Here is a 26,657-nt window from a genome sequence, read left to right on the forward strand (position 1 = left end):
AGTCCTTTAGAGTTATATTTTTAAAAACAAAGTTGTTAAACATAGTAATTTTCAGCTATGTGAGCCTGTTTGCACATGTTTGAACAATCCAGAAAAATTTTTTTAAGCGTCAACGATGATTCGGTTGAAAGTTATAGCACATCAAACTAAGCGTTCTTAAAGCTACTTTCGAGTCCTTTAGAATTTTTTTTTATATTTTTTCAAATAGTAAAATTAATTTAATATATAATTATAGTGGATCAAAGTAATACTTGGTATAGTTTAATTCCAATCATCTAGAATTTTTTTCAGCAAAAGTGTTAAAAGTGTTAGATATTGATGTCAATTTGGAATAAGATTATAACAGAGTATTACTGTCTCATGAATTATTAGTTGCTATGAAAGAATAAGTATTCGCGTTTAATTATTAGTCAACTTAGAAACACGCTTTACTAACGGAACAATAACATACGCAATGATTAACAGTACATGTACCGCAAGTACTGTACATTCTACCGTTTATTTGTTACGAGCAGTGGTTGCCATTCGTACACGATAAAACTGCACAGAATTCGCCTAATCATTACCCAATGCGTCGCATCATAAGATTGCAGATCGTTACACAAATTTCAGCGTTCCTAGATTAACTTTAATTTATCCGTACGACAAAGTCTCAAAAGTCAATAGTAAAATTGTACGCACATCTAATAATTATTAACATTTAAAGAATCAAATGTCGCTTATAGACGTTGATTAACTTTCTTGTAGTGTAAATAATTGTAAGTGTAAATAATTCATAAACACAAAATCAAAAGGTATGTTATACAACCGTAAATTTCAAAGAAATTCTTTAATAAAATATAACATAATTGAACTGAAATTAAAATTAAAATCTAAAATTTGGACGTATATAAATTTGATCAATATTAGCATACTTTGCACTTTAATATTCTCTGTATTTTAGTATACAATGCACCCTCAATTATTTCATTTTTCTGCATTTTCATTATATTCAGTCGCCGCCTTAAACAGTTACGTAAATATTCCGATATCTCGGAATTACCGAATTTCTCCAAATTCAGGTAATAAAGTAACAACCCGGAAACAGTGGTAACATTTGTCAGGTGAACGTACAGCGCATAGCCACCGCAGCCGGTGCATTAAAACATAATATCGTATCGTATTTTTATCTCGGCGAGCTGTTCATAAATATCTGGCCAGCGTCTTAAAAGAAAAAAATGTTCCCCGTCCGATTAAACCCTAGCGGGCATTTAATCGCCAGTTAGGATTACGACGATAAGTCACGTGGAAATTATGCAGATTAAAATTTCAAGGATGCGGCGTTCGGTAAAAAAGACCGACGTTTCACGTGCATCAACACGATTCCGTGAAGTGGGTATAGATGCGATGGGATCCTTCCAGATAAAGCACGTTCGGAAAAGTGACCAACCAGCGGTTTCGGATTGCCTTCATCACCGCGGCAATATAATTAAGAACCTAGCCCACTGTGCGCCGCTATTTTCCATTAGCTTTTATTATACCGATAAAACGTCTCGTTACCGTCAATACGATTCTCCTGTACAGTTATTCTTAAAATATCTTAATCTTTCTTGTCGTTGAAAATACAATTTTTCTGCATGACGTTGTTATTGTTAAAATTGCTTAAAGTCACGTTAAACAATTTTTGAGAGAAGCAAGCATTTTGGAAGATGTACATAATAATTTATTCTTAATTATAATAATTTACTTATTCTTAATGCTGAAATGGTAAAATTAAACATAAAACAGAGATGTTTTAATTTATACTAAGAAATTATTTGTCATTATTAGAAAAAAGTGTCATTTTATTTTTTTGTATCATCCTCATATGAACAGTTTTACCATTATAAACATATATATAAATATTGCCTCGATAAAGTCATCATTTGTATCAAATATAGGGCGGGCATCCAAAAATGGTACATTGTGATGTCACGAAACATATTTTCCTAATGAAACAAAATGAATAATTTTATTTTCTCCAGTGACTGTAATACTACCTATTTAAAACTTCATTTAAAAAATATTGCCACCAGTAAACAACATAAACAAATTTTAAATTTATATATACTAAAATACTGTTTGCACTAGATGCCAACAAACAAGTATCTAAAAATCTGAAACAGTGAAAATGGAAATGATTCGTCAAAGAAGACAATGTTAAATTCACGATTGCGATTTTTATTTTAATCGAATAGTTCTGTACAGTAGTCAACTCATTTGATACAACGTTACAGAATCACTGCTAGGAGAGTTCGTAGGTCGATACGTTCACCTAATCCACTGTCACGTTATACTAGCGAGCATCGGAGGCTATTGACCCGTTCGACTGTTTTGGTCGGACAGTTTTATTCTACCAGTTGAACCAAAGATCGATCCTTTCGAACTTGCAAAGCACTCCTGCGGCAACGTTAGCGTCTCCTGCAAGCCGATAGAACGGAACACTTCCGTTAAAGTATAGCAAGGCAGGTCGATACCTCGACTGACCAGTAGAATAAACTCGCGTGGTGACAGCAATGGGGGACAGGTCGTTGCATAGGGCAAAACACTGGTCCATTCTACCGGCTATGTCGTTTGCCGCCGGTTTATTCTGCCGATCTGTTGAAACATTGAATCCGTGTAGTAGCTACGGTTAAATAGGTTTGTTCTACTGGCTCCACCGCAGGTCGATTTATTCCAATCTCGTGTTTGCGAGTGGATTAAACAAAATGATCGTGCGGAAGTCTGATTGAAGTGAATGGAGAGAGAGCTGTTTCTAGCTATGGCGGCCAGGATACGTGACCTTTTTGGATAAATTGTGGAACAAATCTCGGTTGGAGTAAAGGAATAGATTTGTGTGATAAGGGTAGCGGAATAAATCTGTGTGTGTGGCATTGACGGTGGAATAAATCCAGGCAAGGTAGACAATGGAATAGGACTGTTTTAGACGTGATATACGTTCTGAAAAAAGATTATTTTATAAAAGCAGTAGATTAGGATCATTTAATATAAATAATGGAGCGAAATTGTATAATAAAGGCAATGAAATTGGGCTGTTTAAAACAGACACAAGATTAATTTGCCTAATACGGACAGGGGAATAAGATAATTTAATCCAGACAGTGGTATAAGAATATTTGATACAGACACGAGAAGCATGACTATCTACTATAGACAGTGGAGTTAGAGGATTTAATACAGACAGTAGAATAAGTCTATTTAACACAGACAGGAGAAGCATGACTTTCTAATACAGACAGTAGAGGAAGACTTAGTAAGTCTTATTCTAGTATTAATCTAACTCTGGCAGAATTAGACACGCGACAGTGGAGTTAGCCGATTTATTACAGGCAGTCGAATAAGGTTATTTAACACAGATAAGATAACTATGACTTTCTAATACAGACAGTGGAGTAAGACTGTCGTGCATAGACAGTAGCATAAGGTGATCTATTACGGACAGTGGATTAAGAGTGGCTTATGCAGACAGTAGACTATGATTGTGTAATACAGACAGTAGAATATGTTTGTCTAATACAGACAGTTACATAAAGCGATTTAATACATACAGTGGAATAAGAAGATTTAATGCAGACAGTGGAATAAGTCTGTCTTACACAGATAGTAGAAAAATTTGCTTGACACCAACAAGTGGAATAAATCTAATTTTCAGGTAACACATAATCGATACGATCTAGATAAACTCAGATTAAGTACAGGTGTAAGTAGTCTTGTCCTCTAAGAATTTATAAAGCAGAGATCTGCACAAACATGAAATAACTAACATCTCCCGCCACTAAAGATATTAACATCACCACCAAATAACGAAAAAGCGAATGACCATAAAATGAAACAACATATGAAAGAAAGAATTTTAATTAATCTAATGGAATAAATTTTTCGATAGACATCTATTTTCCTGCGAATTCTTCAAAATAACATAATCGTGACAATTTCATTAAAATTTGTATGAATGGTCTCAGAACGACTTAATATAGCTGACATTACGGGCGTGACAACGTTCTATTTGTACTGAAATGGAAAAAGAAAACAATCGAATTAACCAAGCATTTAGAGAAATTATATCGAAGAGTGAGTTTACACTGATTTTAATCTGGCGAATGTTCCAGCAGATAAATTTCCTCCGAGTGAATTTTGTTAATAAAGTAGATAGTGGCGAGTCAACGGAACGAGCTCTAACATTGTGCTAAAGCTTTAATTTCCGCTTCAGAATTAAGACGGGTCGTGTCGCCCATAGCCCCGCGGGCTTCCTAAGAAAGCGGAAGCAATACTATTTGCGATAACAATGCCATTTGTACTTGGGAGAATGAAGTTCTTGTCTCCGCGGAGCCTGGTATGAACTTACGATTGCTCTACTTGCAGTTTGCTTTATTTGCGGTTGGGAACGGGCCATAGAGATTACCCTGGCAGTAGATTCAATAAAACTACCCTCGAAAACTTCCACCCTTCGCCGGGACGATCTGTGTAACACCGTCGGACTGATAAGGAACTTCCACTCGAAGAACTATTTCACGGCTTTGAAAAAGCGAAATTAATTCGAATAAAGTATTAAAAAGGGTTCTTATTATTCATTGGGGCACTCGGCCGGCTGCTATCTCGTATCTCGTGCAGACGATTCGAGATCGCAACACGTTTTGCCGCGTCCGATTCTATACAAGTATTATCTACTTTGTGATAGAAAGTGATATAGGCTGATTCTGTGAGAAAAACTGAATCGGAAGTGTAGAATGACATTTTTCGTAGTAAGCTTGGGTTTCGAGGTGATTAAGATGAAGATTCGGTGAGCAGAAGACAACAGGTACAGTGCCGCTTTGAAGAAACTATACCGCGTCGCGTGCTGAATGGTCTCTCGTTTTACTCGGGATTTAAGAATCGTAGAGAAAAATTTTATTGGATATTATTAATGTAGTTTTTTGTAGGGAGAATCGACCAAATTAGTTTAATTTTAGTTTTCATAGTCAGAGAACAATTTAATGAATTATTTGAGTATTTTACTGATGTTGCAGTGGTACTTTGGGGTTTAGAAATAATCTTAAAAAAATCAGAAATAATCTCTGAATATCATTTTATGTATTATTAAGAGTACAAACCTTACTAAAATTCATCCTGTAAAATGCAACAAAGTTGCGAACAAGAAACATATTTTCTGAAATTTGTCAATCGTATATAAATTTTTATAATTGTTCGAATTTCAAAAACTAATCGGAGAAATGTAACTGTAATCCTTGCTTACAGAAAATACCTTCTGCAAAGTACGATAAACTTGCGGACATTTGTTTTAGAGACATTTTCCGGTGAATAACTAAACACCGAGAAAATTCGAAAGTAGACCGTCGAGCATCGTCCGCAATAACCGTGGCAGTAAATCAGAAGATTTTCAAGTCAAATTTGCCCGCCTTGTGAAAACCGTGAGGCGTCACCGACGATTTCCATTTCACGCTGATAAATTATCCATCCGGCGCACGAATGATGCACGGGTTCGCACACGGTTAACCATGGTATATTTCACTGCGTTGTCCTTTATATCCTGGCCGGGCAGGATCACGGACTGTCAGGGAAAGAAACGCGAGTAGAACACGTACACGGTAGAGTGGAACTCTCGCGTCTCTGGCCTGGTGCGACTGCGGAAGATGCAGCAGCCAGTGCATCGGAAAATAGGCTCGTAAAGGAAGATCGAAGGTGGAAAATCCACGATAGGTGCACACTGCACAGGCTTCTCTTGCACAGGATACTTTCTTTTATGCATGAGAATGCAACTCGCCCGAGGTCTTCGCGGGCAAGGTGGCTACGCGGACCGGTAGAAAATTAATTAAACATTGTCTGGGAAAAGTTCATTCTCTCTCTCTCTCTCTCGCTTTGTATTTTTAGTCAGTGTCTTTCTCTTTCTCTATCTCACTCTGTCTCTTTTTTTCTACTTCTTTCTCTTCCTTGCATTACTAATTCTTTCTCGCGTTGTACTTTGTCTTTTTCTCTCGCACCACATCCTGTGCTCTCTCTCTCTCTCTCTCTCTCTCTCTCTCTTCCTCTCTGTTTTTCTCCCACCCTTTCCCTCTCTCTTTCTCACTTTTTTCCACTCTTTCTCTATCTCTCACGTTTTCTCTAACTCTTTCTCGTCTTACTTGATCTCTCTCTCTATCTCCATCTTTTTCTTCTCTCTCCCTCCTTCTCTCTCTATCTCGCTCTCGGTCTCTACCTCGGAAAAATTGAAGAATCGAGGGCGCCGACCGGATGCAATAAGATGGCGCAGTGAACCATTCCTTGCGGATCCATAAAACGATTGTTTCTGGCATCGAAAATTAAAAGTCTATCGTACGAATTCGCCTAGAAACAATGGCCAAAAGTTTGTCGAGCTCCAAAAATATGCCATTTGTACTTCATTTAATCGTGGTATATTTTCATGAGATTACTTCTCCATTTTTTCATTTGATAATCGACACTATTCACTAATGTAATAATGAATTTGTTAGGATTTTCGTTAAATATAATTTGTATATTTAATAAAGATCGCTTGGTAGTTGCAATTTTTTCTGTTGCTAAGTTGTAACAATGGCACCAATGTGATTAAAAATTATGCTAATATAAGGTAACAATTGTTGTCAACAATAGCAATTTTTTTATCAAATTTGTACTGTAATATAGTATACAAATGTATATTCATGGAATACTTAAATCGGCAATAATTTATTAAGTATAAACATTTTTAGGAATCTCAAAATTGTTGGGAAGAATAGTAATTATTCTTGGCATTACAAAGTCGAGTGCAAAAGGTTGTAGACTGTTTAGTAGAAACAGTAGAATAAGACTTCCTACATAAGACAGTAGAATACAACTGTTTTATACAGACAGTAGAATAAAACTGCCTATATAAGACAGTAGATTAAGAAATGTCTTGTACGCAAAGTAGAGTAAGGGAAGTAAGGGCAGCGCAAAGCAGACAAGGGAAGTAAGTACAGCTTATACAGACAGCATAATAAGATTACCTTATAACGACAGTAGAATAAAATTGTCTAATATACATATATAGTGGAAGAAGACTATTTAGCACATACAGTATAATCATGATTGTCTAATAGATACAGTGGAATAAGGCTACCTGATACAAATAGTAGAAACATGACTGCCTTATACAGACAAGTGGAATCAATCTTTTTAATACAGACAAATATAATAAGTTTGCTGATGCAGACAAATGGAATAAGTCTGTCTAATGCAGACAAGTATAATAACCCCGCCTGATACAGACAAGTATAATAAGTCTCTCTGGTACAAAAAAGTGGAATAATTTCATCTGACGACTAGTAGATTTGTTGATAATATCGTGAAATAATTATTATCAATTCTTTTAAACGATACATTATTTTAATGATACCACAAAGTCGTCTACAAAATATTGAAGACAGTTTGAAAAGTGTGCGACAATTTTCTGATCTAGGTTACATCTAGTTATGTTGCTTTTTTCATAATGTATTGCAAGGCAATCAGAACCCGTTGCCAAGCTAACATTTACTATAGCAACATTTAATGGTCTCGAGAAATTAAAAAGTCGTCTCGGAGAAATCTGCAGCAATATTTTCATTATTATGGTACCAATTTGTTACGCAAGCAGAGAACGGTGGGGAAAAGTTCTATTGTTCCGGAGAATCTTACGCTCGTGTAGGAATCAAAGGGAAGAACGGTTCCGGAGCCACCGTTTAAAGAAATCTCCCGGCGGTTTATGGTGGGCCATTTACAAGCTATAAACTTCGCGCAAAGCAGGGCACTGAACGAATTCAGAACAGTATCTGGGAATGTAAACCACCGAAAGGACATCCGGCCGAATTATGGCGCAGTTACCCGCGCGAACAAACGTGGATTACGCACGACACACCGTCATCTTAAGTGTACTACGCGCTCGTTTTCGGATACAGCCATATTTTCTGCAATTTTAATTCCGTTTCCATTCCACGCTTTTCTCGCTTTTATCTCGCAGGTTTTGGAATATTTATTCCGCGAAAATGTATTTGTCTGAGAAATTATTCTACTGGACGGCCATTTTAGTTGACGCGTTGAAAGACATTTTGTGGGCTCGAGACGTGCGATTCTAATTTAATTCTTAAAATAAAAATAAATATTTGTTCACCTTTACCTGAAATAAGCACAAATATTAATCAAGATTATAATGTTTATTAAATAGAATTAGCTAAAGTAAAGATAAATATTAGATCACTGAATAGAATTAGTTAAAGTAAACATAACTATTGATTCGTTAAATAGCACTATTTAAAATAAACGTAAATATTGATTTAATAAATAGAATTAGTTTAAATAAACGTAAATATTAAATTATTCTAATAAAGAAATTGAAGTAGTTAAATCATATGTGTTTCGAATTATATAATTAATTACATTATATTACATATCTGCTTTTTCTATTTCAATTTTGATAAACATTATTTTCATTGTTTTCTTGCTAGTAAAGAATTCGTTTATCGAAAATCAATTTTTTCTCGCCATTTCTATCGGCTTAGAGAGAATCGTCGCAAATATAATAACTTCCAGGATTGATTTGGCATAAGCAAATTTTCTGCAGTCCTCTAAGCCCTCGCTACCTTTCATAAACTTCAATTTACATTCGCATTGTTCTGCAATTTTCGATTTGGCGAGTTGCGTTTGATGATCGGAACTGCGAGACAAATATCCGCGAAACTATTCTGGCTCGCGGCGCTGATTCTAATCTCTTCTTGGAAACAATATTCGCCTGATCTTTAGCCGAGGCTATTTCAAAGTGTCCGTTGTAAATTTGATTCTCATGAATTTTTTTCCACAAAAATTCACGGTTTCGATATGAAATGTATTGCACGTTATAAAATTTATATAAAACTATTTTTACGTCACTAAATTTATTGTTATTTTTTGTTTGTTATTTTTATTTTAAATTTTACCTCAATATTTTTTTACGTATTTATTATTTTTTTCACCGCCAGCTTGACTATGAAATATTTTTACGGCACTGAATTTATTATTCTCCTCGTTGAAAATATTATCAAAAAATATTTTTGACCACACTGAATTTACTTCTTTTCACAGCAATTTTCACCAGAAAATATTTTTGCACCATTGAACTTATATTAGTTATTATTCTTTCCATTGTAACTTTTCGGTTTGCGATCTTTACCGCATATTACTTTTATAACATTCAATTTATTACTATTTCTTATACTTTTCGTTCTAAAACTTCACCGTAAATTATTTTTAATAATTTCATTCACGAAGAAACCAATTAGTAACGAAAATAAGGCAACGAAGCGGACAACATTCGCGAGAGTCGCGTTCGGAAATCCCTCGAAACAAACGAAATGCAATTACGGCTGGAAAATATCGCGAAGATCCTGCAAAGTGAACATCTTCAAACAAATTCTCTGCGCAGCCTGTTCTACGTACGAACTTTGTCGAGATTAAAGTCGTAATCGTTTATTATGCTATTATTCGTTGACCGTGCTGCCTCTGGAAACGTTGGGACCGTGCCCATAAATTCCCGGTTTAAGCTTTTTATCTGGCCGCCGCTGTATGCGGCTAAAAACGTGAAAAATTTCTCGAAATCCACCGGCGTGACGCGTCAAAACTCTTGGTAACATGCACGTCCGCGCGTAGTTCGCCATTTTGTTTTCCTTTTGCCGTGTGTATGACGCTCCAGAAATGTCTCCTCAATATTAAAAACAACACCGGGTGCGCCAAATTCAGTTTGCAATGTGAACACGTTAATAGTACAATTATCCTAACATTTATTTTTCTGCATTTAATAAATGTTTATTATTCAATGTTTTATTGGATGTATTTACGTATTATGCCTGTGTTTTAGTAAACGATATATTTATTAAACTTTTTAGTAAATACTTTGCTGTTAAATTGTATATTTATTAAACGTTTCAGTAAATGTTGTATTGAACGTAATATTTATTAAATGTTTATTCAAGTGACGTATTTATTGAACGTTTTAGCAAATAATTTCTTAAGTAACATATCCATTAAACGTTTTAGTAAATGTTTCATTGTATGTAATATTTATGAAACGTTTTAGTAAATGTTTCATTCTATGTAATATTTATGGATTATTTCGTTAGATGTTTTATTAAATTACGCATAATAACTCATAATACTGCTTCATCCAGTCGCCATATTGTCTTTTGGTCGCATTCCGGGCGAAGTTCTCAGACCCTTAGCAAGGTCAAAGTCGCAGGGAACTTGTGGAATGAGGTAGCCCGCAGGAATCCTGAAAATGTTCGCATAAAGTGAGGAAAATGGCGGAGGTGTGCGCCTAAAATGACTGCCGCCCGGCCCTCCGGAGTTCAGGTGGCTCTTTTAAAATTTCAAACGGCCGGAGTTCCGCGGATTACCGTGCCAAAATTAGACGCTGAACTTTCCCGCGTCCTCCTTCCGACATTCCATTTATAAACATGGCGGCCGCCGGCGCAACGGTCTATGATTTAATTGCGAGTCTATTTAAGTCGCCTCAACGAACTTCCCTCGAGCTAGCTTCCCGTTCCGCCTCGCGCTTCTACGTCGGCTTTGCGCGAGCGAAGCGAATTTCAACAATCTCGCGACAGCAAAAATCGCAGGGAACCGGCGGACATTATTTTCTAGTTTCTAAAGAAGTTTCGAGTACAGCTCGTGAGAACGCAACTGCTTGGAAACTAGTATTTCCAGAGGTAAATGGACCGATTCCCACGACCGTTCGCACGGAGTCTCTCGCGAGTGGGCCCGACATTTTGATTTCCCCGTCTTAACCAACGACCCGGAGTGTTCCTTTTGAATCTGAAGTTCGCTTTAAACTTGCCGCGAATACGAATTTTAAGCACCGGGTCAATTTAGTTTGAAACTCGGAGCGGTTCGGTCTGATTGACGCGATTTGCTGAGTTTCGAATGCTTGTTGCAGGCGTATATCGCGTCTGGTCAAGGTGGCCATTTTCATTTCCCCGTGTTAATTAAGTTGTTTCTTGTTTTCGACGTTCTTTGTTCTTTGTTCAACTGTGAAACGACAGTTATAGCAGACACTGATTGCCTTGTATTTTGCTGTTCTCGAAATCAGTACTGCAAGAATATTTGTTAGGGACGTAATTGGCACTATTTTAACAAACAGCAAGCATTCCTCGTTTTAATGCTATAAATAGTAATCTGAAATGTAATAAAACCGTCGTATAAAAACCGAGATAATGAATTAAATTATTTAAAATAATAAACAATATTATAAAGGTAACGTCTACGTAGGCGGTTGTCTTGATTTTTCGATTTTACTTAATGATCGGCTGTTTCTTTAGCTTCTTTAGTTTTTTTGTTCTAAACTTTCAAAAGACTTTCATGCCCTTTAACGATAAAATATAAATATTGTTCTTTAAGAACGTGATATTTTAAACAATAAACGAACGATTTAACGTGTCTGTAAAATTTATTTCGCGCCTTTCCCTCGGCTAATATATTTCTAATAGAAGCTTCGGATAAAATGTCTTTGGAAATATCGCGAAAATTAGGTTTTCGTTACGGAAAAGGAACTTTTCAGCCAGGAACAGTTTCGTGCCGTCGAGGCGTTTTTGTGTAGATGGTTAAAGCGCGCACGCGGTTTATATAGCCGCGAACCAGATTTCGATTTAGATTCAATATCGCGCGAACCGTGCTAGATAAAATTCACTTCCTGCGCGAAGTGGGCGAAAGGCGGAAAGTTATTCGAAAGTTTCGGAATTTCCACGATGAAACTGGCACTCGCTGGTGTGCACGAACGTTATTACCTGCCGTGCCTTGTAAATTCGTCGACACGAAACAGAACGGTGACAACGTGACCAGAAATGTCCCTTGCAAGCAGGAACTTCGCGAGATCATCGACATACGTCTTCAAATCAACGAGCATAACGAGTTATGGATTCATTGCGAAATAAAAGAAATAGCTGCGTCAGTAGTAAATAGCAGTAGCCAATTAAAAGCGTTTTCCTTTAACGACTTTAATATGTTGATAATAATGTATCAAGATTTTCAAGTTACTTCTCCACAGAGTGTCACAAAAATGTTGTAAGTCGCTTAAAGAGGCGATTCTTGAGCAGTTTCCTGAGGCGATTTGAAGTAACTTTTTTACTTTACAAAAATTTTCTCCGTGGCTCCACTAACGAGTTATTCACCACAAGCCATGGGCCAATCGAATAACGAGTGTAGCTGATGCCATGCCCTACCAACGGGACGCGCCACCTGTACTCTTGCTCTAATTGGTTTGTGTATTTCGCTAATAATCCGTTAACGAAGCCACAGAAAATACTTTCGTAAAGGAAAAAGTTACTTCGAATCACCTTAGGAATTTCCTTATAAATAGTTGCTTCAATTGGCTTACAAAATTGTTGAGACACCCTGTAGAACAGTAGAAAGATTAAAGGAGAATGTTAAGAGAATTGCACGAGAATTATTATTTTCTCTCAAATGTTCTTATTTATTAATAACAGTTAAACTAAATCTCGTTTTCTCTTAAATTTTTAACGCGACGAGTAATCGGAAAAGTCTACGAAAATTCAAAAAATAATTGTTTATAGATGAGGATCAATTTCCTTGCCTCCGGAAAAACGTAGCAGAATATTCGCCGCTTGACGAACTTTTTGCACAGCCTCGACATTTGTTAATTGTAGGCAAACAATTTCGCAGAAAACGAAGGACGCGCACGATCGAGTGTTTAAAATTCTCTCGAGCTTCTCACTTGGACAATTTTTCCCAACGAACCTACGAGAATTAAAAGATTGAATCTCTGCGAGTTTATATTCGCCGATATATGGAGAACGTACCATTTATAGTATTGAATTTTTTTTTCACGCGGAAACGGTGATTCTGGCAGAGATTGGGGCGGTTTATTGGTGGCTAGTTTAAAAGAAGCTGTCGAACCTTTTGTGAAAACGGTGTTCGTTTTTGGTTCCGCAAAAATCGAGTTTCGCGGACATCGACTCGACCGTGCATCGCTCGATGGAGGAACATCTGCTGTAGGTGTCTACCGAGTTTCGAGGTAAATCGGATGATCGGTTTACGGGGTATCGCGTTCGTGAACTTGGAAAGCGTCGCTTCGTGAGAATGGCATTCTTTACACGCGATAGAGGAGCGAGAATTTTTCATTTCTGTTATCTTATTTTTATTCTCAATATTTTATTCTCGTTTCTACTATTTTATTTTTCAGTTTTAACGTTTCATTTTCGTTTGCGATATCTTATTCATATTTCTACATTTCATTAATTTCATTTCTACATTTCAGTCTCATATAACTATTCTGCCGATCCACAATTTTACAGTAACTACCTGAAATAGACGCCGTTCGAAAAACTCGTGACGTCCAATAGTTTACTAAGACTTCCATTGACAATTCTAAATTGATTTGTCCGAGGCAAGAAATCGCCATCGTGATCGAGCTTGCGCAGCCGTCAGAACAAAATCCTCCAGATTGGGACAACCGTGTCGACGATAACGACTTGGACAGGTTTAATCAGTCCGCACCGCGTTCCATCAATTGTCGAAATGGACGGCACTCGACGTGAACGAAGAGAATCTGCGTTCTCCATTGGTTTCTTTCCACGATTAAGCCAGGCCACGGTCCAGCACACATATTTCTATATACCCGCGAGATCGAGACAGATTGTCCAGCTTTTGCGAATTTAGCACCTCCGGGAAGATATCGAACGCTGTTATCTCTCCTTTAGAGATGCGGCTGTCGATTGTCGGCGTTGCAGTGATATCTTATTAATACTTAACGATCTGTCCACAATATGTCTCTAAAATTGCTGACGCCAACGATGTGGCAACGATTTGTCGATTATACAGTTGAAACTCTCTTATCCGAACATTTATTTTTGTAACATCCCGATTTTCCGATACCTATTAACAATTTTTATAAGATAGCGAATTTTTTACGAACTTTAATGAAACTATCATAAAGTACGATCTTTTAGCTTTTATATGCTAAAAGTCAATAAATCTCTAAGGGGAAATATTAGAAGATCATTTTGAAGCACTCGCTCAAATTATAAATCGCATTTTCCATGCTGTCGATTGATTTTTAATCATTTTTATACGGCAGCGAATTTTTTCATCAATCTGAATAGAACTATCATAATGTATGATCTGTTAGCTTTCATTTGCTAACATTTTGATCTCAAAAGTTCGAAAATTCCTACGAGAACACATTCTAAAATCGTATCGAAATGTAGTCGCTTAATGTGCAATTGTTTCTCCAGAAAGAGATTGTCACAAGAATTCGGTTAGAAACGGGAAAATCATAATAAATTCAAAGCTGTAAAGCGAGTTTTAGTAGACTGATTATCTTCTTACCGAGGAAACTAGATACTTCCGATTTGACAAGATGGCTGTTTGTGCGACATGATCCTATTTTATTGATCCATTCGATCTACTACGGATCGGGTTTCATCACTCTGTCTTCGCCGAGGGCGTAATCACAAAGCAAATCCGGATTATTTGGTATCGGATCATTTTCGCCGCTTCATCGAGGACGAAAAATTCGAAAAAATCTGGCGCGCGTAGAATTTTATCGGAATTTTTTGCTGGAAATTATAGTGGCTACGTAGCGAGCATTTTACAGACTTGACGAAACATACATAAAGTGACGTTCCATTCCTTTCATTTTCTTTGCCAAATATTTCGCAGAAATTTCAAAATAATTACAACACGTTCCAGTTGTAGGAACGCATAAAGTAGAATTTTGCCCAATTTTTCGTTTATAAATATCAATTCCGAAAACGCTATTATACTAAATGAAATTATTAATATTATACTATAATATTAATTATTATTAAACAAATTATTAATTATTACAATTACATAATATTATACTGTCGTTTTAATATTAATAAAAATATTAAAACCAAGAATCGAGCAAGATTCACCTTTCTTGCCTAAGCATCGTTCACCTAATTTCTAAGTTTCTTAATCTAACAGGGCGATAAAAATTCGATAAAAATGGCAACGAGAACCACATAAATGGAGACACATGCTAGAATTTTCACCAAGTTTTTCCCCAATAGTTTCATTCACACAAAATCGAGAATGTCTCGACCAGGTTCGCTAAAGAACTGCATCAAACTACGATCGTAATATTCGCACGCTAATTATGTAACACCGATTAGCGCTCTGACCCGATTATTTATACCGTTAGGGGAGATTTTCAGGACGCTTTCTTTCTCTGGGAAACATGCAGTACAAAATGCAGTTCTGCAGAAATATCGTATTCCTATCTATAAAATACACGGCTGCTTCGGGATCATCCGGACAGCGAAGTTGCTCGGGGCCTGCAACACGGAGCCTCGGATATTTATTTCGAAAAACGCTCCGACACCTAGCCGGTTGCAGCGGACAAACTAATTGACAGGATACCTGCAGCTGCCGGCAAAGAAATTAAAAAAGGAAACAGCACGGAAAAATATGGGAGCTCGTTATCTAATGGGAAGGTCTTGTGAGAATGCTTTTGCGTTATTACCAGTGGACGACCTTAGTAAATCATTCGAACAGTTGTTTGCACAGTCCGCCTTTCTTTATGGAATTTCATTGAACCAGCTCCGTTGTAGCCCTTTGTCAAGTAAATTCTTCGGGGACGTATTTTCGAAAAATCCTGCAGACTTGATTTTCATTTGCTCTTATAAAAGACCGTAGTTACAGCTGCAATTCTTCAAAATTTATCAACTAAAACTAAATCTCGAGAATTCTTTTATAGAATTTATTCTGAACAATCAGCACCAATTTTGTGGAAAATATGGCGGATCTAGTGAACATATTAATCGGCAGGATCTCATTTTACAAAACTGACTTGCAATACTTAATTTTAATTTTCTATTAAAAATTGTAATCCTGATTTCACAAAACTTCAGGCACTATTTTTACAAAATAAAAATTTGTTAAAATGTCATTTTTTTTTAAATATTCAACAAAATTTCAATTTAAACTGCAGCATTTACACCGCAACTGCAGCAAGTTATAAAAACCAATTACAACAGTTCAACTGCATTATTTACACAGCAACTGCGGTAAATTATATTGGACAACGACAACAAATTCATCCGCAATATTTACGCTGCAATTACAGTGCGTTAAATTGCACCCAACGATGCATGTTACTTGCAACTGCTAGAAGCGCATCCTGTTACGTTAAAAGAGCATTCGCTTCCGATAGCATGTCAATTTAAACTGCAGTATTTACACTGCAACTGCAGTGAATTAAATGGACCAATTGCAACTATGCAACTACATTATTTACGCTAGAACTGTGATAAATTATGTTGAACAATCACAACAAATTCGACTGCGATATTTACACTGTAATTACAGTGTCGCGCCAACAATACATGTCGCTTACAATTGCATACACTTGCAATAGCACCTGAATCGAAACTACTGCAAATGCATCGCAACTGCAGTAAATTAAATCGATCGGTTGCAACAGTTCAACTGCATTACTTATATTGCAACTGCAGTAAATTAAATCGACTAATTGCAACAGTTCAGCTGCGTTACTTACACTAAAGTTGCAATAAATTATATCAAATAATTCTAATAACTTCAACTGTAATGTTTACACTGTCGCAACCAACAATGCGTGTTGTTTGCAACTGCTTTCACTTGCAATAGCACGGGAATTTAAACTGCTGCAAATGCATCGCAACTGCAATTAGAACAATTAGAGCAACCAGAACAATTCCAACTGTACCTAAAAATTTCAGATAGCGAGAGCAAACACTCTCTCTCTCTCTCTCTCTCTCTCTCTCAGAGGCAATTTAATTCGAGCCTGAATATTTACGCAGCAGTTAAATCGCAGAAAATCGAAAAATGTAAATCGCTCGGTCGTTTTCTTAATCAATTCGCTCGCCTCTCGCGAGTCGAACTTTTACGAGAATCACGGACTGCCTTTCAACTGTAGAATCGGCACGGAAAAACTCCGTGTGTAACGGCGCAATAGCACGGAACCGAAACGGATTCTGGGACTCAAAGGAGCTCGGTGCGCCTTGAGTGTTTCGGCACAATGCCGCCGGCACGTATTTGCGGAAGTTATCGGACAGAGTAACATGACTTTGGTTTCAGCATAATACGCGCCTCCTCACCCGACGTACATCATACATTGCACATTGCCCGAATGTACGACTGTGCTTTATTAGCTTATTCCATGCGAAATGACGGCCTTCCCAGTTTCAACGGTATTAACCGCGGTTGCTCCCCATTAGTGTTGCGTTAAAGAGGAACGACCATGCACGCCCGAATTCATGCTCTCCGGCTCGCCGATACTGCTAAATGCGCGCCGGGGAAACCAAAGTTTCATGATTCCGGGACAAACGCAATGTCCTGGCGGAATTTCTGCACCGTGCTTATGAGCGATTTCAGTGCTATTTGTTTCAGAAATTTTCGAAATTTCTCTGCTCCGAAGCAAAATTTCTTGGACATGGTAGAATCAGTATTAAATTTCACATTACAAACTTCATTTTGAATGCTCCGAGATCTTTTTCCCAAGCCTCAATTTCTAAAATTGCAACGCAGTTTCGAATTGATTTAGCAAATGGAACTGAAATCCTACGGATTCCAATTTTAGAAATTTCAGTTTGAATAAGGTTTGTGTTCGATTTTGAAGTAAAATTTGTTAATTAATAAAGCAAAGGCTGTAATAATAGCAATTTATACTGAACACAGTTTGCACTAAAATAGGATTTTAAAGGATTTTAGTTTCATTAGTTGAACAAATTGTAATTCAAAATTGACGACTGATCCTTGAGAATGAAATGAAAGTCTGGAGGATTTTAATTTAATTAGTTACACAAATTTTAAGTCGACATCGAGCATCGATTTTTGGAATTGTGATTTAGAAATTAGATTTTGAAGCCTACAAAATGGAATTTGTGAAATAAAATGTTGAAGAATCACGGCATTCTTAATATATTAGAAAATTAAGAGCTGTTTCTATTGATTTAATTTTCTATTGATTAATTTTATTGATTTAAACTTTATTTATTGCACAAGCTGGAGCAATAAATAAAGAATAATGTAATAGTTACACCCTAAATATGTTTACTATATAAAATAAAATTGTTACTTTAACTAAATACTTAATAAATGGAACAGAAGTAAGCTGTTGAAGTTGCATATAATCTACATTGCTAGTTGCACTCGGAATTGTCGCAATTACTTTCTTTATTAAGTATTATATTATTCTTTACAAGTATTATATTGTGATATAAATTCCAGTTCTATCTAAATTATTATTTTAAAGAATATCCTTTTTTATACAGCAAAAAGAAGTTGCCGCAGTCACGCGTAATTTGCATTTTTATTTCCAGCTTAAATTATTGTAATCTAGCGCGATCGCAGTGTAAATATTTCTGTTGAAATAAAATTGTTTCCTATAAGTGAATATTTCCGTACCATATCAGAGGAAAGCTTCAGCATTTACCAAGAATTCGTAGTTTCCATATCGTCGACGAACACGTGCAGTTGCAATTTATTTCACCTTTCGACACCGATTTAGTTTAGCGCAGTTGAAACGCAAATATCGCATTTTCAATAAAATTGCTTTCTGAAGTGTACGCTATAGGGAAGCATCAGCAATTGCAAACGACGATCTGCCCGACGAAAATTTGCGCCCGCAATCGTTTCCTATTTTCAGGATCGATTTAATTTGCTGCGACTGCAGCGAAAATACTGCAGTTGATCAAATCGCCCCGACAAGCGTGCGCTTCTTTTTTCTGTCCGATGCCGCAGAAGAAAACTTTCGCAACTGCACTAGGGCTGCTGTTGTTAACCCGTCCGTTCCGGAACTACTCTGATCACGGTGTTAAGATTGGAATTAATTGAATCGTCTCGACAAGCGCACACCTTTTTCCATTCCACTATCGTAAACAAGTTTTCCAGCTGCACAGGATTTGCAGCTCGAACTTCCCCGTACTAATCCGACTGCAGCGTGGATTGTTGCAATCGATTAAATCGCTTCGGAATGTTAACACTCTTCAAATGCTGCGGAAGGAAGCTTTGCAAATTGTCTGAGAGTTTTATGCGTCTGTTAAAAATATAATAAAAACCAAAAGGCGCAGTGTAAAATATTAGAGTTAATTAAAATGATTTGAATGCACTTATTCGCTTGCGTAGGTGAAAATCTTCGACATTTTGTATTTCTTTTATTTTTAAAATTCGATCGTCATCGTGGAATATTTTTAATTATAAAAACGATTTAATTATTTCCTGTCGTTATTTTAAATTTTAATCGCTGTAATATTTCACTTCAATTCAAAGACACCCTATTTTTTATGTTACTTCTGTGGTTATTATACCTTTCATTTAATTCGGAAGATTTTAATTTTTAGATTGAATTGAATGATAGAATGAAAAAATCTTTGACTTTAAAATTTTATTTAAAAAATTCTTGACTCTAACGCTTAAATGAAGCATTAGAGTTCAATATTCTTAACTATAAAATATAAAAATTATATAGGTTCACGTATAATAATAACAATTTAAAAATATTTCTGTCAACAAGTAATAAAACACTTTACTTTGAATACTAAAAATCGTCCATTAATAATTTTAATATTAAAAACATTTGTAATAAGTGCTCGACTACCGGAAGCCTCGTTCTGCTAAAATATGAATAAATTTGGTTAACGTATTTCACCTCCAGCGAGAACATTTAATTTCATCGGGGTTTCCCAGAGAATGTCGCTGCTTTCAGCATGATTAGGCGAAAAAACCTATTATGGTCGTCCCTTTGTGTAATCCTGCAATAAAATATATTTTTAGAGAAGCTTCTTCTCTTCCAATGTTAAACAATCGAGACTGCGGAGAGAATAAAAGAATAAAAATCTCGTAAAAGTTTGCTTATAACCGCCTATATATCTCCATCGCGAAAATACCATCAATTCACACATATGTTCCCGTGCACACCTGTACGCATAGACACCTGCGCACGTGCGCATATGTGCATACTCCGGCGGAGATACTCGCCCGTTGAAATTCCATTGAAACGTCTCTGGCGGCCGGGTGCTTCTCTTTCAATCCTTTTATCGTTTAATGTTTTAATTCGTCGTTGGTTAACGCAGCCATTTTAATCATTAATGATCGCCCGAGGTGTCGCCCTCGTCTCGAATAAATTGCTCTTTCACGATGTATCTCGCCCGGTTCCGAATGTAACCCCCTCTTATTATAATATATTCAAACACGTACGATATTCTCCCGCTGCTTTTAACATCCTGATTATGCTCACTTTTTCATTTGGCGCATCGTACACAGTCGCTTGCACGCCGGTATTTTCGCATACTAATGCTCGTTATCATACAAAGCTGTCTATTTAACTGCTGCCATTTTTAAGCTTTTCGTTTCGTTGGATCGGTCATACGGTGTTCATTGTTTTTATAATATTCTCGTAATTATTTTTTAGTGGTTTCCATTTTGACCAATTTTATCATTTCTATAAATTCCTCCGTATTGTTCTTATTTCTTGACCGGTCAATTGTTTTCGTTTCTCGTTATTTTTACTATTTTCTACATCACTACTTTCATTTTTTATATTTTTGATTGTTCCAATTTTTATCATTATTAGAACGTTCCTCGCTTAGCTTCCAGATTTTTATTTTCTGAATTGTTTCGATTGCTATTATTCTTATTTTTTGTCTGCTTAATTGTTTTCTTTTTTTGCTGTTTTCAACGATTTCTATATACTCCTTTTCATTTCTTTTTGTAGTTTTAATTGCTCTAATTTTTATAGTTTTTACCGTTTCCTTAATTTTTGTTGCCAACTGTTGGTTTTTATAATTTTTTAATCCTTACTATTTTTACTGTTATTGTTCATTAACGAACTTTAACTTATACCCTATTTCATTATTCAATTTACGAGAGCAGAAAGTTTATTACTTTTAAAGCGATTTAGATTAAGTCTTACATTAGATCATTTTCCGTTCAACATACAAATCTCTGTTTAATAGACGTAGGTGTAATTGATGAGTTCAGCTTAATATTCGCTCTCTATTAATCGTTTTGTACAATCATCATTTCGAATTACTAGTTTCGCGCCGTTTCCTCAATTATCCTCAAAGTTCACTAGACTATAAAGCATAACTTAAACTTTCGTTCGCGAACTTCCACAATTTAATCTATGAAGTGGAACACGCCATAAACAGGTAACACTTAACTAAATAGTTATCCAAATTGTCTCTGATCGAGAAACAATTTATCTTAAGCACAGTGAAACAGATAATTTGTTTGCAGTTAATAACTATGTTTATATAACTTATAATTTTATATAACTACTATACTAAAAGTTTATATAACTTATAATAATTTACTTGTATATTTAAACAAGGGTTAAAAATTAAACTAAATATAATATATTAATAAATAAATATAAAATGAATTTAATAGAGTCTGAGAATTGTCCGTAGATTTCGCTAAAGTGTATATTATAAACTAAATTTGTGTTTAGAAAAATTTCGTTACTTAACGTGTAAAAACTAATTATACAATAAACGGTTAATGTATCAAACAAATAATTACAGAAACTAAATTGTTAATAAAATATTCGAAGAATTTATTCGTTAACGGAATAAAATCGTATTCGAAACATTATTCAAATATTTTATTCGAAAAGTATTATTCGAATATAATTATAATCGAAGAATTTATATTCGAGTTTTGTTATTAGTTTATTTTTGACCGAAATTCGATTCGAGTTTATTTTTAGTCGACTAACGTTCAAATCATCAAATGTTTTGCAATAGTCGAATAATATTCAGAAACAATCGATTCGAAATATTGCTCAAATGAGGTCTTATTCGAGCGATGCCCATGAACGATCGCTGGCTATAATCATCGTTTCAAATTCATAGTTTCACACCATTTCCGTAATTAACCATAGCAATCGCTACGGTATACAGTGTCCGATATTCGGTCCGCGCGAATTAATCCCGTTGATCGGAGCACTCGCTAACTGGCGCCGAAAATTCGCGGAAAACAAAGCGTATCGCGCGGAGGGCCGCTGCCCGGCAAATAGAAGTTTAACGATGTAGTATATTCTCGCGCGTCGCGATTTCACGGCCGACAGAATTTTTCAATTTCCGTGAAAGTCCGCCGCGCCGCCTCCGGCTCCCGCGAGTCTCCGCCGCCATTTACGAATCGAATTACACTTCGAATTTGCTTTCGAACAAAAATTCCACCGTCGCCGAACTCTCCCGTCGATCTTCATCCTTTTTCGTCTCCTCTTTCGTCTTCTTCGTTTTCGTTTCTGCTCTCGCGGGGTCGAATTTCCCGCGTGTGATCCGCGCCCACCCCTTTCCCAGATACACGAAGGGAGAAGTTCTCCGGGAGCATTCATTTTCCGAATTTAAAAGTTTCGCGATGGCACGGCTTGAAACGAAACTTTCGCTGCATTTTTATTAATACAATCTCGGCGGCAGCTTCGGGAGCTTTAACTGATTTTTCTCGTCGAATGGCGGGAAATGCGGAGTCGTTCTGTTCGAACGATTGCAATATTGTGAGGCTTTATCTTAGTTTTACGTTATTTTTGCTTTTTGACTAGTTGTTGTTATTGTTTTAGTCGATATTCGTGCTTTTGTACGATAAGGAGACTTTATCTTCATTACTGGATAAATAAATAGATTTGTTGTGTTACTAGACAATACTTTTTGTCATTATATTATTTATAATTTGTGTGTTTGCCTATTTAGTATCTCACTCGTTTATAAAATGATCAAATTATATTGTCTTTTTGCTTGCACGTTATTCGACGCATTATTCAAAGAGAAAATGTAGAAGGCACGGAGAGATAAACAATTTAATGAAAATGTTTTCACGGTCCGGTGAATATTGAGTGTGTGGTGTAAATAAAATTACGTTTCGTAATGAACAATAGGTAATACGTTTTGCGTTGGTGTGTGAAATGTATCCTCACAGCATTATATTTATTATCGTCGCCTATATAAAATTAGTATATTTGTTGCAATATTTAGAAACAATCTTTTTCAAACGTAATTTTACACTCTGAAGATGAGCTAACAGTAGTTAATAAAGAAAACCACGGAATATAGATCCTCAGATTAATAAATAGTTGAATTTCAATGTACAAAATGGCGGTCAATGTGCTAAAATCTAAAACTGTATGAAAATTAATGAAATTTTACAATTTGAATTTAAGTAACCAACTCGTGGGCAAATAAGAATAAAGAAAAGTAAATCTTCAACTGTGTAAATATACGAATTTGAAACAAGAAAATAGAAAATGGCGGCCTACGCCTCCAAAGACTAAAACAATGAAAAGCTTCAGAATTAATGCAATTTCACACTTCGAAGCCAAGTGACCACTAATTCATATCCAAAACCAATAAAACTAGATCCTCAGTTTATTCAATACACAAAATCAGAAAAAAGAAAATGGCGGAGCCCAGTGCCTGCAGCACATGAAAACAGTGGTGAAAGGTTTCGGATTTGATGCAACTTCGCAATTAAAATCCAAGTTGACAAACGAAAACAATAAAAACAATGAATCCTCGGCTTGCTAAATCAATCGCTGCGGAAAAGAAAAATTGCGGACACCGCGTCGAAAAGAAAAAGTCTAAACCATTCTCGATAGAGCCTCCGGTCCGTCGCTCTAAAATCGCGAAGAACCTCTCGTCGCACGTTCGCCAGGTAATGAATCAATTCATTTATCCGTTCCCGACGGGCCGTCCGCGGATCGATATTAAAACGCGGAACGGGCTCGGCAAAGCCTGCTCAAATATTGGCGCGGATAATTTCGCAGGAGGGTGACAGGTGCGAAAATATTAGTATTGGAGGGAATCGGCGCGACCGGGTGTCGGACTGCAAAGGGTGCTGCTGCACACACCTTCCCGCATAGAGGCGGGAGGAACAAGGATGACGAGAGGAGAAGGGGAGAGGGGGGGAGGGGGGGATCGATTACATTCTTTTGAAGGGCTTTGAAAGGATCTTTAAAGGCGGGAAAAGATATCGGATACGCGCCTTTGGAAATAGCGGCACCTAACACGGTAGAGAACGCAGGACGTTCGCTTACAGTCCAATTTTCTCCGGCTGCCTTTGTGCGCGAAAAAGGGCCGTCGACTAAATTCTTCTTCGGCCCGGCCAAATTGCTCGTAAAGATGGACCATTGCGGTGGCGATCCTCTCTTTCTCTTTCTTTGATAATTTTTTTGGTAATTCTTCTCTTTCAAATAATTTCTCTCTTTGTTTCTCTTTCTTTCTGATACCCGCCCCCCCCCCTGTGGCCCTCTTTGTTTATGATGGTTTCTCTCTAATTCTTCCTTTTTTCTCTCTTGCTGTGATAATTGCTCTCTTCTTCTTTCTCTTTCTGATAGTGCCTTCCTTTCTCTCTCTGATAATTTTACCCTCTTTTTTATTCTTTCTGTCTTTCTGTTTTTCCATCTCTGCGATAATCTTTCTCTCGCTCTATTACTTTTTTCTTTTTGTATATTTTTCTCCCGCTGCAATAATTGCTCTCTTCTTCTTTCTCTTTCTGATAATTTTTCTCTCACTTCCACTCTTTCAATCTCTCTAGTAATATACCTCTCCCCCTCTTTCTTTTTCACTCTCTATAATAATTTCTATGTTTTTCTATCTCTTTCTGATAATTTCTGCCTCTTTCTTTGTTACTTTTCTGCTTCTCTGATAATTTTTCTCTTTTGCACCATCTCTTGTTATTTTTCCCTTCTCTCTCTCTCTTTCTCTCTCTCTCTCTCCCTCATTCATCTCCTCTTTCAGTCACCCTCTTTCGGTCTCTTGCTCTCGTTTGTTCTCTTTATCTCCCTCCTTCACTAACTTTTTCTGTCCTCTCCTCTCTACTTCTCTCTCTCTCTCTCTTTACCTCTCTCGCCTGTTCTCCGTGCGTACCGTTCGTATTCAAAGGCTAAACACATTTTCTGAGGCACTTAACCGTGGCTAATGTCCCCGTTATTACTTAAGAACGTCGGATGAAGAGGCCCCCTCGAGCTGCGACGCGACGCATTCCTGCAGTGGTCCTCGCGATGCTGCAATTATTTGCCGAGAAACGGAATCGCTAAAAAGCAATTATTTGTTTAGTTAATGTTCGAATTATACGGCTGTCGATCCGTCGCTCAAATATTTCGTCAGTAAACAATTATCAAGCGACGTTCACTTTTGCTGTGGATTCGCAGTCGCGACGCCATTTTTATTCGAACTAATACTTCTTCCGTTTTGTTACCGTTTAATTAATTGTGATTCTAATCCTCTTATGTTCGCGGATTTCGTTTTATTTTCTTCGCTTTTTCTTTATTCAGTTGCTTCGTTATATTTTTATAGATAAATCTTACTGTGAGCAGTTGTTATTTTTACTCTAACTCTCCTGACACCGATTTTGTCTCTTGTTATTCTAATTTTTTTAAACGACTGTCGCTAAACTATTTTTTATTCCTGTCATTTTTGTTATAAAAACAGCATTATAGTATTTCTAAAAATGTTATACTATGTATGAAAATAATATATTATATTATTACATAAAAATAATATATTATTTATTAGATCAATATATTATATTATAATATTTTTATAAATGGTATATATTATTGTACTTTAAATGATAATATTGTATTCCATTATCTTATTTTCAAAAATAAAATTGTACTCCTTCCATTTCACCATTATTATCTCCAGCAATTATATGAATAACTAAATCAACGTAGCCAAACGACATCGGTTTCGCTGGCCCCCTCTCTCACATCTTGCCAACATCGGCTATCTCGTTTCTCCATTCTCGGCGGTAGAACATTTCGTGGAACGATGCCGGCACAAAGTGTTAGGGTTAGAGAAAACAGGAAGTCGAAGGGTGAGGAATAATTTCGTTGAACGCCGTGCCGGGCACACCTGGAATATGTTAACACCTATTTGGTCGGGAATTGCTTTGCCGTTGTTTGAATGGCGGAGGGTGGTATACACGTGTCCAAACAAAGGACCGTGGTTTCCAATTAAAGAGGGGCCAATCGAGCGTTAATCGATCGACGACGCCGATAATGACGGGCTCATCCAAATGGGACAACGGTATCCCGTGAATTATTTCGCTGAAATAATAACGGAGCGGCGTCGGTGGCGTGTCGATTCGCCGAATTGAAATTAGCGAAATCGTTAACAACCCGCCGGGCGCTCGCGCTCCAAAAATCGCTCTCGCGAAACGGCGTTGCCGTTGACGCTCGATTTAATTAGCGATTTTATTTCACGCTGGGGGCCGCGATAGTCGCGGCGATAAACAGCGAGTCACTTTTCCTATTGAATTTAGGCGATAAATGTCCGCCAGATTGGTTACTTGCTCGACGGTAATTCGCTCACGTAATTTTTCGAGAGCTGCAACTTTTTATTGGCTAGTTAATCCGTTACAAATTATATATTAGTATATTAATTATTAATATACTACATGTTACTATTGATACATAATATATGTAATATTATATTACCATTTAATATCAATATATTAATTACTTAATTAATTGATTAATGGCGTAGCGGATAATCGAGTATCCGAAAGGAACAATACTTTTAAAAATCATTCCACGCTTACGTGAGTTTATTAAATGTGTGCTCGACAATTAAACGGATGATTCATTTAAACGGGGGAATATTTCAGAAATAACTTCACGCTTAAGTTAATCAATTAAA

The 26,657-nt window shown here is 36.5% G+C and overlaps 1 protein-coding gene across 1 annotated transcript in view; it reads left to right on the plus strand.

Annotated features, from left to right (window-relative positions):
- The window catches only part of LOC144472067 (midasin), a 125,102-nt gene that overhangs the window by 39,284 nt on the left and 59,161 nt on the right, over positions 1-26,657 (plus strand). The window lies entirely within an intron of this gene.

This window comes from Augochlora pura, chromosome 7, assembly GCF_028453695.1.
Source record: "Augochlora pura isolate Apur16 chromosome 7, APUR_v2.2.1, whole genome shotgun sequence".
NCBI lineage: Eukaryota > Metazoa > Arthropoda > Insecta > Hymenoptera > Halictidae > Augochlora > Augochlora pura.